The sequence below is a fragment of the Populus euphratica genome, unplaced genomic scaffold (assembly GCF_000495115.2).
Source record: "Populus euphratica unplaced genomic scaffold, PopEup_1.0 scaffold431.1, whole genome shotgun sequence".
Taxonomy (NCBI): Eukaryota; Viridiplantae; Streptophyta; class Magnoliopsida; order Malpighiales; family Salicaceae; genus Populus; species Populus euphratica.
The window spans coordinates 176008-188371 of record NW_011500119.1 but is presented as its reverse complement, the minus strand read 5'-3'; the positions used below and the strand labels follow the sequence as shown (position 1 = coordinate 188371).

The window sequence follows — 12364 nt, the reverse complement described above, 5'->3', positions numbered from 1 at the left end:
CTAGTGGCATGACCTCATCTAATGATAACAAATTAAGATTCTTGTCTAGCAGTGGGAGGGGTTTGTTTTTTTTCTTTCTTGTGCATGTTTGTTGTCTCTGTGATGTCTTATTTGCTTATTAGACTTGTAAAATATTTAGTAAATTGTAAGGATTAATCATGATGCGCGCAAATTACCCAAACATATGTATAAATCAAAAACAAAAAAAAATTATCTTTGCCACGTCAAACGCTTGTCTAAAGTCGAAGATGATGTAATAGAAACGCGCCACGACAGGAGTTTTCCAGCTGTCAAGGATTTTTGCCTTCTTTTGTCAAGAGTGAGACTCGGAGATATTAACCACTTATGATGTCCCACTGACTTACTTTTTTATAAATATTTCTTCAATCAATTTTAAAATAAAAATGTAACAAATAAAAAAAACAAAGTTAGTAGTAATGTTTTTTTTTTTATCTCTTAATTTTTTTATTTTCAATTCAATTTTTTTATAATAAATTGATTTTGAAATTTTATTTATTTAATAAAATAAAATAAAATTTTATTAATTCAAACTAATTAAAATTTAAATTCAATTTCTAGCCGTATACACTTACTAGCCATGCACCATTAGTAAAAAAAAAAAGATAAAAAAGAAGAAGAGAAGTTTCATTTGCTGAAACAGGAACATGGCCGGAATGAAAAAAGAGACTCCTTTTGTGTCCATGTATATTGTAAGAATTCTATGTTTTCTGTTGGAAAAGTAGTTTACCTGTATCAATACAATAATTAAAAATAATTATTATAGTAATTTTAAAATTTAATTTGAGATTTTACCTTGGACAACAATAGGGTTACAGGCTAGAAGTTCAACTAGATTGACCTAATTTTATTTTAAAACGACCAAAGTAATTTTGCCTTTGACTAGAAAAAATTTTAAAAAAATTATTAGTTGGATTTTTGTTAAGTCAGGTCTGATCAATTTTTTATCTCTTGTTTCTTTTTTAAACTTGACAGGTCAAGGCCTTCAGTTAATTCGTCAGGTTAATTTGAATTTCATAACTAGGACGAAATACATGGTAATAAATATTAAAAGTAAAATAGATTTTGTTATGTTTTGAAATGTTTTGAAATGGTAATATAAAAAATAAAAAAATGATATTTTATATATTTATTAAATAAAAAACATATTAAAAACATATATTCACTAATTAGTAGCATAGTTGGCTGCTGGGTTATCGATGCTAGCGAATTGGCACTTTGTCGAACAAGTCAAGAACCTCTTGTGGTTTCACACACCATCATTTCTTTTCTATTGGAGGCATTTTGTGCTTTGCCGATGGACTGTTTTGTGTTGCGTATTATATGACGTCTCTGTCACTGCTGCTTTTAGAGAAGAAAAGCATGGAGGTCATGCTTAGGCCTTTACCTTGTCATGGCACAAGGATTAAAGCAGCTACCAGTTTAAGTCCTGTAAGTTCCTGTATTACTGAAGATTTACATTATGGTTAATTTTAAGAGTTGTAGAATTAGTTAAATTAGTTAAAGTGGGTGTAAGTTAATCCAAATATTTTTATTAATAAAAAAACCCAATACCTACTAAAAAATACAGAGGAGAATATGTGAATTCACACATATTATATTGAGAGGCTGATCTGTAAATTTTCATACGAAATTTTTCACTTCAAAATTTAGTTGAAAATGATGATTTCAGCATTTTTGAATTTCTAGCGCAATTCACTTATTTTAGACCCATTTGGAAATGCTGGTTTATGTTTTAAATATTTTTTTAAAAATACATTTGTATTGAAATGTATTATTAAATCGGTACTTTTTAAAGTATTTTTTTTATAATTTTAAAATATTGATATTAAAAATTAAAAAAAATATTATTAAACCCAAACTTTTAATTGGCAGGTTGTTGTTTTCATATGCCTTTTACAAATGGGAGGCCACTATTCGGCTTGTCAAAATCGACGATAAAAAATAATAATAATAAAATCGATGACAAATGCATCCATCTATCATGATGTGATGCACCCAAAAGACCACAAGGAATCACTTCCAGCCATGGCCTTAAAATTTGCGGGCGAATTATGATGTGATGGTAAGGTGAAGCCAAGACTGCCTCCAACATGGCAGTGGCAGGAATTTCTTTAACATTGGGGACCTACTGCTTTTTAAGATTTTCAATCACCGACTGCCTCCACCGTGTCACCATTACGCTACCGATGGCAAGTTTGGTAATCACACAAATTAATTTAAAGATAGATTTTTTTATATTATTATTAAATTGAATGGGGTAACTCTTCAAATTGAGTTTACCTTCCTATAAAATCCACAATCCATATTATTATGAAAATATAATAAATTAATTAAAAATAATTTAATAAAAACTATTGATTGAAAAAAAAACTATATTTTATAATAATAGAGTGTTTTATCAAAACTTGTGATGTCATATAATAACTTAATTAAAAATAATTTAATAAAACTATTGATTGAGAAGAAAGGAAGTTATATTTTATAATAATAGAGTGAGTGTCTCATCAGCACTTATGACGACTCTAGTAAAGTGAACAAAATGTCAAGAATCGGTAATGACAAAAACAATTATTAAAAGATGAATCATCAACACACCACGTCATTACAGAGAAAGTTAATATGGTTACCTAAATTTTGTTACTTTATTATTTATTCTCTAATTGCTTCTGTAAAGCACTGTACATAAAGGGTAGTGTTGATATTGCATGGGATAAATTAGTTAGAATATTCTTTTATAATAATAGAGTTCCTCATCAGCACTTGTGATGGCTCTAGTAAAATGAACTAAATATCAGGAATCGGTAATGACAAAAATAATTATTAGAGGATGAATCATCAACACACCACGTCACTGCAGAGAAGGATGACATGGTTACTTAAACTATGTTACTTTGTTATTTATTCTCTGATTGCTTCTGTAAAGCACTGTACATAAAGGGTAGTGTTGATATTGCATGGGATAAGTTAGTTAGAATATTCTTTGCTTGTTGTATATATTTGAACGAGCTACATCATTCACAATATACAAGGAATTTTTCTTTACAATTCTGTTTTCCTTTATTTCACATTCGTTTGTTATATGGTATCAGAGCAGCCAATCAATGGCCAACGCTCATGAAGAAATTGATTCTCAGTCTTTCAACAATACAAACCCTAAAAACAAATACCTTAATTTCTCTGACCTTTTCAATCCATTCCGAATTAAGAATGGTGATAACCTAGCTGCTGCTCTTATTTCTGAACTCTTAACTGCTAATAATTATGTTAGTTGGTCTCGTGCGATTTCTCGAGCTCTTTAAGTGAAGAACAAACTTGCATTTGTTAATGGTACATTGTCTAAACCTACTGATATCTTAGATCCTCCTTTTAAAGCTTGGGAGAGATGCAACAACTTGGTCGTTTCATAGCTACAAAATTCTTTAAGTCCTTCTGTCAAATCTAGTCTTGCTTTAGTTGAGGTTTCAAGAGTATTATGGCTGGAACTCAGAGATCGTTGTATTAAATCATGTTTTGTGTGTGCCTTCCTTTACCTTTAACTTGCTTTCTACCAAGAAATTTACTCAACATCATTCTTGTTGTCTCATATTTTTATCCAATGTTTGTTTTTTTAGGACATAGCATCATGGACAATGATTGGGATAGGTGAAGTTAGAACCGGTCTGTATCACCTTCTTAGGCCTCAGGTGCACCCTCTGCTTTGGTTGATGCACTGCCTCATCTTCATCCTTCAACTTCATTTCCTTTTGCTTCCGCTACTCACACTATTTCATTATGTGATTTATAGCATTATCATTTTAGATACATTTCTCTTTTTAGATTACCTTTAATCACTTATTCCATTATCACACACAATCAAACATTTCATAATCTAATACCATGTTCCATTTGTCTTTTGGCTAAGCAACAACATTTTCCTTTTCTAACTTCTACACATTCTATTTTGCATAAATTTGATCTTGTTCACTATGATATATGGGGTCCCAACTCAGTTATTGCAGTGGATGGATCACGTTTTTTTTCTTATAATTGTTGATGACCACTCTTGGACAACATGGGTTTATATGCTTAGAAATAAATTTGATACCAGGTCTTGTTTTATGGCTTTTTACAGTCTAATTAAAACTCAATTTCACACTAAAATTAAAACCATTAGAAGTTACAATAGAGCTGAGTTTCGCATGACATATTTTTTTAAGCTACGGACATCATCTACCAAAAGAGTTGTGTCGACACACCCCAGCAAAATAGCAGGGTTGAGAGAAAACATTAACACATAATGAATATTGCTCACGCCTTAATGTTTTAATCCCACCTTCCCCCCAATATTGGACTGACTGTGATCTTACAGCAATCTACCTTATTAATCGAACTCCTTCCCCTCTTCTTCATAACAAAACACCCTATGAATATCTCTTCTACACTCATTCTCAATACAAACACTTGAGAGTTTTTGGTTGCCTTGCATATACCTCTACCTTGCCACAAGGGCATAAGAAGTTTGATCCTAGAGGCAGAGCATGTGTGTTTTTAGGCTATCCTTTTAGGGTTAAAACATATAAATTACTTGATTTACAAACTGATCAAATTTTTTTATCCCGAGATGTTCATTTTCATTAATCTATTTTTCCCTTCCATCCTCATTTTTTGCCTTTTGTTTCACCTTTCCACTCTATTCCACCTCCTTTTCATTCTTCATTGCCTCATTCTATCTCTATTCCTACTTTACCAATGACACGACTAAAAGATTGATGTCTTCTTCCAAGTGCAGGAGTGTTGAAGTAATAAATAACCCGGCAAGCCCGAGTTGAACCACAAGGAGGTTAATTGTACAAATTATAAACAATAACAATAGTAATAACAACAACAACAACAATAATAATAATAGTAATAATAATAGTAGTAGTAGTAATAGTAAAGAAAGAGAAGAAGAAGAAGATGATGAGAACTTAGAAATAGAATGTAAAGATTAAACAATGATAATAATAAATGTCAAGGTTAGAGGTTCCACTAATAGTATGTCAAACAAGTATAGTATAAACTCTTATTATTTAATTGGAAACCACACACAAAGAAGGTTCCAATATGATTATAGATTGTTAACATGATTATATTAGCCATCTTATTCGATTAATGCTAATACTTGTAAATCTCGTCAAGCATTCATGATTATAACTTATATTAACAACAAATCAAGTTCCTTTCATAGCTCAGGTGTCGATTATACCATATAGTATGGGCTATGAAAGTACCAAGCATTTTTTATACCAAGTGTTATACAATATAATGAAAGAAAGAAAAATAAATAAACAAAATAAGAACATAAATAAGATAAAAGTTAGCTAAGAAAAGGAAATAAAATAAAAGACATAAACTTGATATTAATGAAAGTAAAGCATAAACATTACAAAAAATACAAAGAGAGAAAGGAAGAGCATGATCTTGATCTGGAAACCAAGATGCCTAAATGCATGGCAAATGCCTCCTTTTATAGGCCAAAATTGGAAACTATTGATTTGATGATTAATTGATGAGTGGGTGGCCAACTCTTGACTTGGTGACAATCCTTATCTTCTCTTGTCTGCCCAAAACGTCATTGATAACGTCAAAATTGGAGCTACTCAAAAACATGAAAGTTGTAGGCAATTGTCTTAGCTTTTTTGTGTAAACAATTCAGCTCATTTCAACTTTTAGAACTCCATATATGGCCAAAATACTGAACAGTGCTCGGGCTGGAGGACAGATTCAGGCTTCTTTGTTGTTGCTACAATTTAGACTTAAAAATTGTCTTTTTAGATCTTGGGCTTCATATAAAAGTTGTAGGTCTATGTCTTACCTTTCCATCCATATAAAGTAGGCCTAAATCTGAGATCTATAGCTCCAGATATGACCCAATTACCAAACAGTATTCCGGTTTGGATTGCATCGACATCTATTTTCTAATTTTGGTCATCTCTTTGCCCTTGCAATTTAAATTCTTAAAGTCATCAATCTATCCTTTTATTTATGTGATAAGGCTGCATTTAAAATGAACATTTACCACAAATTAAAGATATCTTATATTATTAGATATATTATTATAAAACATGCTTTATTTAAGGAGTTATTAATACTTCAAGTACAAAATAATAATATAAAACCATGATAAAAATACACTTTTAAATACTAATCAACCAACATCCACTTCATTACTCCCCTCCATTACTCCTTTACCTGCCATTTCCAATTCCCAGTCTTTATCTCCATATTTTTTAGCTCCAAGTTCTCCTCTTTTTACTCCTTCTATACCACAGCCTTTACATTCTCCACCTCTATTATCTCCTACTACCTCACATTCTCCTCCTTCTTTAGTTTCACCTTCTCGAAGGACAACTAGAACCAGACGTGCTCTTAAGTACCTGCAGGATTATCATTGTCATCAAACTACTCTACCTCCTCCTATCCCACCGTTGGACCAGCTGCTATGTTCCCTTTCAGGTATAGCTTCCCCTCTTCATAATACTATATCTTACCAGCATTTTTCTCCTACTTATAAAGCTTTTTCAACTACTATTCCCACTCATATTAAACCAAAAACATATAAGCAAACTCTTAAATAACCCGAATGGTGTCAAGCCATAGACACTGAATTAGCAACCTTGGAGGTAAATCAAACTTGGTAGCTTACGAATTTACCTCCCGGTAAAGTTTCTATTGATTGCAAATATGTTTATAAAATTAATTATCATTCTGATGGGAGTGTTGAACATCTTAAAGAAAGACTTGTGGCTCACGGTTTCACCCAACTTGAAGGAGTGGACTATCAAGAGACTTTTTCTCCTGTGGCTAAATTGGTTACCGTGAGGTGTCTCTTAGGTACTGCATCAATTAAAGATTGACATTTACATCAATTCGATGTAAATAATATGTTTTTACATGGTGACTTGCATGGAGATATTTATATAAATAAACATCTTGGCTACACCAAAGGATCCCCGTTCAAGTTTGTAAATTGCTCAAAAGCTTGTATGGTCTCAAAGAAGCTTCAAGGCAATGGTATTCAAAATTTTCTAATGTTTTTTTTGCTGCAAGTTTCTCTCAATCCAAGGCTGATTATAGCCTTTTTACCCGTGATATTAATGACACATTTCTTGTTATCCTTGTTTATGTCGACGATATACTAGTTGTAAGCAGTGACATTACTGCTGTGCAAGAATTGAAATCCATTTTTCACAAGCATTTTCAAATCAAAGACCTTGGCCCCTTACGCTACTTTCTCGGCATAGAGGTTGCAAGATCCTCCAAAGGCATTTATCTCTGCCAAAGGAAATATACACAGGATATTCTTGCAGATTCTGGCACTTTAGGTAGCATCCCTGGTAAGGTTCTAATGTAGCACAATCTCAACCTTACTCAAACCACTGGCACTCTCTTACATGATCCCAGTATTTATCGACGTCTTATTGGCAGGCTCATTTATCTTACAATCTCTCGGCCTTATATTTGTTACCTTAAGGGTGCACCAGGTCAGGGGCTTTTGTTCTCTAATTCTTCCTCTTTACATCTTGAGGCTTATTGCGATTCTGATTTGGCTTCTTGCCCTGATACCAAACGTTCTATTAGTGGCTACTGTATTTTCCTTGGCTCTTCCTTGATCTCTTGAAAATCTAAGAAACAATATGTGGTCTTTAAATCTTCAGCAGAAGCCGAATACCGTTCCATGGCTATTACCAGCACTGAATTAACCTGGCTGAAATACATTCTGTCTGCATTTCATGTCCAGCATTTTCAACCAGTTTTCTTACACTGTGACAACCAAGTTGCTATCCATATTGCGGCCAATCTAGTATTCCATAAGAGGACTAATCACATTAAACTTGACTGCAATCTCATTCGAGACCAGATTCAGACCGGCCACGTTTGCACTCGTTATGTCTCTAGCTCCAATCAACTTGCTAATATCATGATAAAGACTTTATCATCCTCTGTTCTCAATTTTCACTTGTCCAAAATGAGAGTTGTAAATTTTCACTCTCCATCTTGCGAGGGTATTAGAGGATGAATTATCAACACATCACATCATTGCAGAGAAGGATGGCATGGTTACCTGAATTATGTTACTTTGTTATTTATTCTTTGATTGCTTGTGTAAAACACTATACATAAAGGGTAGTATTGATATTGCATAGGATAAGTTAGCTAAAATATTGTTTGACTGTTCTATATTTGAACCAACAGCATCATTCACAGTACATAAGGAATTGCTTTTTACAATTCTCTGTCCCTGTATTTCACATTCATTTGTTATAACAATGACCTCCAGATATCGGTCACCCATCCAAATATTCAGAAAGTACCGAAAAAGTCAGATTTAGCCTCGTAGGTAAAGATAGTTGTTATATAAAAGGCAGAGTGGAGGGAGAGCTCCGCATCTAGTATTCAGATTTAGCCTCGTAGATAAAGATAGTGGTTTTATAAAAGGCAGAGTGGAGGTAGAGCTCCGCATCTTGTATTCTCCTCCAACCTTCCTAATAGATTTAGCCTGCCATGGAGTTTGAGCTTATGAATAAACAATTGACCACCACAGACATAGAGTCTTGTCTGGCTTATACAACGGCCAATCTCTGGGCTTTTCAAATGGTGCAAGGACAAAACGATATCAGTTTTAATGCACGAGATCCTACTGGAAAAGTGTGGGGATTCAAGCTTTGTACAAGAAACCATGGTCGTTACAAGAAACCCGTCATCAGAGGAGAATGGTTGGACTACGTCCGTGAGAAGAGACTTACAGTCAATGATTCTATCATCTTAACAATGGTAGCAGATGCAGAAAATGGAGTCAGCTATAACGTTAGAGTTGAGCCCAATACGGAACTGGCCATATAGTCCTTTTAGTTCATCTACATGTAAGTTTCAGCTATTGAATTTCGGATAAAAATCTGTAATATGTACTCTTGTTGTTACAGTACCTAATGCTTGCTTTGTCCATTGGCTCTTTTTTAATTTCTGCGAATGAATTTGTCCAATATGATGGCTTAAGTTTTTAAGCGTGGCATCAAATTATCTTCCTCAATAACAAGCCTTCAGGTTCTTCGTGGCACGAAAGCGGTGTTCTGCGTTCTTACTATTATTCAATATGGACTCCTTAATTTCTGTCCTCCTTTCGCGGTGCGCCTACACCTAGGTGTTACATATATATATATCAGGAAACGTGCTTGTTGATGTCGTTAATAAGATTGCTGTTAATTTTATTTTTGTCTTCATTCATTCTTTTTTTTTTTTTACTACTTGCAATGTTGGTCATGTTTGGAGAGAGGCAAATAAAGTAGCAGAGATTTGGGTAGTGAAAGAGGTTAGAATTCATGGTTGCCTCCTCCTTGCATGGTGATCAGTTAATTTCCCACATTAGCTATACATGTAGTAGTCTGCTTTCACCTGATAAACCTGTCTTAATTTGTCTCCAGTTCTGAAACCCGTTTTTTGTTTTTGACATTAAGGTAACAAATCCTAACGACAATCCTCTTTGTGCCCTTTCTGATATTTTGATCACTTAATGATTGAGTCAAGGAGCTGTTGATGTTCTAATATTTCAGGCCTCCCCTCGGACAGCATGCATGATTTGGAAACGTTATTGATCATGATTTAGGTGGTTCTTAATTAATTATGCCAATTAAATGCAAGTCTAACGGGCTTTTAATTCAGTTCAGCAACAAATATTATACGGGATCTAATTATTCTCACTTTGCCTAGCTAGACCAGCAAATCACCCGTAGAATTCAGGATCCCAAACCCTAGCTATTTTGTTAATCTAAAATGTTTTTTTTTTTGGTTCGTAGAATGTTCTGGTGCCTCTTGATTCTAGGTCTTAATTTGACCTCTCTGTTTTTTTTTTTGTTCAAACCTTACCATCTATTTCCGCCATAGATTTTCTGCATATGCTGTTCCCTTCATCTTCCAATAAGATTAACGTTAATCTATAGAATAATAATTTTATGGTTATATGAAGAAAGAAATGATCGGAGTTCAAAATAGCTGATCGAGTGAAGCGAGTGGTTACATGGGTTGATGTGTACAGTGAACTCTGAAATTTTGTAACCAAGAAAAAAAGTTGAACTTCGTTTATTCTTGGGCTGATTAAGCCATCGTCCACTTGCTAGACTTGATAGGTAGCTCAATCTAACTTTATAGCTCCTCTTGTGAGGCCTTTCATGTGAGACCACTAAGTCAATTCTCATCATGACATTCTAATTCTGTCTCTATTTACTATTTAATTATTTGCCTATGTTGTAGTCAAAGTGGGTTCTTAAACATTGGAAGCATGCATGACATCTACACGTGCTTCAGTTGTAAAGATAAATTATAATAACGTACCTTTTTAGATATCATGCAATAATTAAATACCATATCTAAAAATCTAACAAAAACTTTCTAAAAAGTTAGATTTATGTTATGTCATGTTTTGAAGGACATGAAATGAATGAAAATAGAGATACGATTTTATGAATATATAGCATTTTAACAAAGGAGTATGGTTATGTTTTTAAAGTTATTTAATTCTATTTGTTTGAGTTCTTATATATTTTTTTGCTATAGATAATAGTTTAACGTGTGCTTAGATGTTGAAATTAAATCATTCTGTAGTATATGATGCTTTGATTAATTTGTTCGTCTTGTACCAGAGTCTAAGCCAGGATATGTTTATGATGATGTCTTGTGATGCATATATATATATATATATTGTGAGCTAAAGAAAAAGTGGAACGTATATACACTATGAGCTCGCTATCATAAAATGGAGATGGGAAATGTTCATGGTTGTTATCACTTATCAAGAATGGCTAATTAATTATTTTTTGTCGCTCAACTAGTATGCTTCTTATAATTAATTTGATAATTTCTAAGGAGTTATTAAACTGTTGATCCAATAAACTTATTATTTAATACTTGGTCTGTATTGGATTTCAAATTAAACTAATTTTAATTTTAATCTTTTTTAATTAGATCAAAATAGATAATCTTTTATTTAAAATGTTGATTCAATAAACTTACCACTATGTGATGTCATGTTTATTATCATTTAATGAAGTTGTTCATAATTCACTGAGAATTGCTTGTATTTTTCAATTAGATAAGTCGTGTGTTACCGTAAGACCACAATCTCATTAGATTGGATACTCAATACTAATTGGGAGCTCCCAACTGCTAAAACACTACGGGCCGCCTGCAGGTTCTCGGTCGTAGTGTTAGAGAGCTCATATACCTGATTTTTATCGGGTTCACTGGACAATCCTACCTCCATCCACAAATCCATATTGAAATCCAGATGGGTTGTAGGATCATCCCCATATCTCTTCCTCAACAGGCTATTATAGATCTCCTGAAAATGAAAAAAGAAATCATCATCATCAATTCAATAAAAATAATAACTTAGGAAATAAAATAGTTAAACAAACATACCACAAAGTGTTAAGCGTGGTTATTAATAAACTGTTGCATCTCTTTTTGGCGGTCTTCACTCTTCACATGCGTGTCTACAAACAGCTTCATTAGACTCGGCTCAAGTTTAAGAAACGTAGCCTGTAAGAAAATATTAATTAAATAACAACAAATTAATTAATGATATAGTTCATTTAAATTAATTTTACCATCTATTTCTCATGTGCAACAAACAGAATGGAGTCGCTAGTGTGCATTGTCACCAAACCATGAATTTGTCAGTTTTGGTTGCTATCACCACACGGTGAGCTTCATATGAACCACTCAGATATCACATGCTCAATATATTACGGCCATATACATCCCGGGATGTATAGCGGTTTGAAATCCTTCCAAATTACCATGTCGTTCTAGCCTTAAAGATCATTATCTCTTGTGTTGTTTTTTGGTTTTTTTTTTTTTTTACTTTATATCAAAAATCACACAGCCTATTTTTATAGTGACAAATTAAATTTTAAAACATAATTTTTTTTTAAAATATCATATTAATTTTTTATATTATCTAGTTACCACATGATTTTTTCATATTTAAATCAGGATTAGTTTAATTAATTAATAGCCACTAATCTAGAATGTGACTCCTACCTAGCTAGCTGAAGGCCCTGTCGTCTCCATGATGACTTTAACTATGTTGTCGATGGAGGTGATGTAATTAATCTGTGGGTTGGACCAAGGACCAACTTGGGCTTTGTGTGGAGAGTGAATTGCAACCAAGATGTCTTCCACGATGAACTATACTTCCATTGTGAAATTTGGACGGACATGCTGGACTGACTGGCGCCAGCAAAAAGTGAAAAACATGCTGAAGTGAAAATCTGAGGTAGGCTTCGAATGTAAAAGAAAAGGTGTTCTTAATTAACCCTTTACAGTT

The 12364-nt window shown here is 33.1% G+C and overlaps 1 long non-coding RNA gene across 1 annotated transcript; it reads left to right on the top strand.

Annotated features, from left to right (window-relative positions):
- The first annotated feature begins 2668 nt into the window (after positions 1–2668).
- Positions 2669–3046, top strand: LOC105110029 (uncharacterized). Its single transcript, XR_839389.1, has 2 exons — positions 2669–2703; positions 2953–3046. It is a non-coding gene; the product is annotated as an uncharacterized LOC105110029 (long non-coding RNA).
- Positions 3047–12364: the final 9318 nt, after the last annotated feature.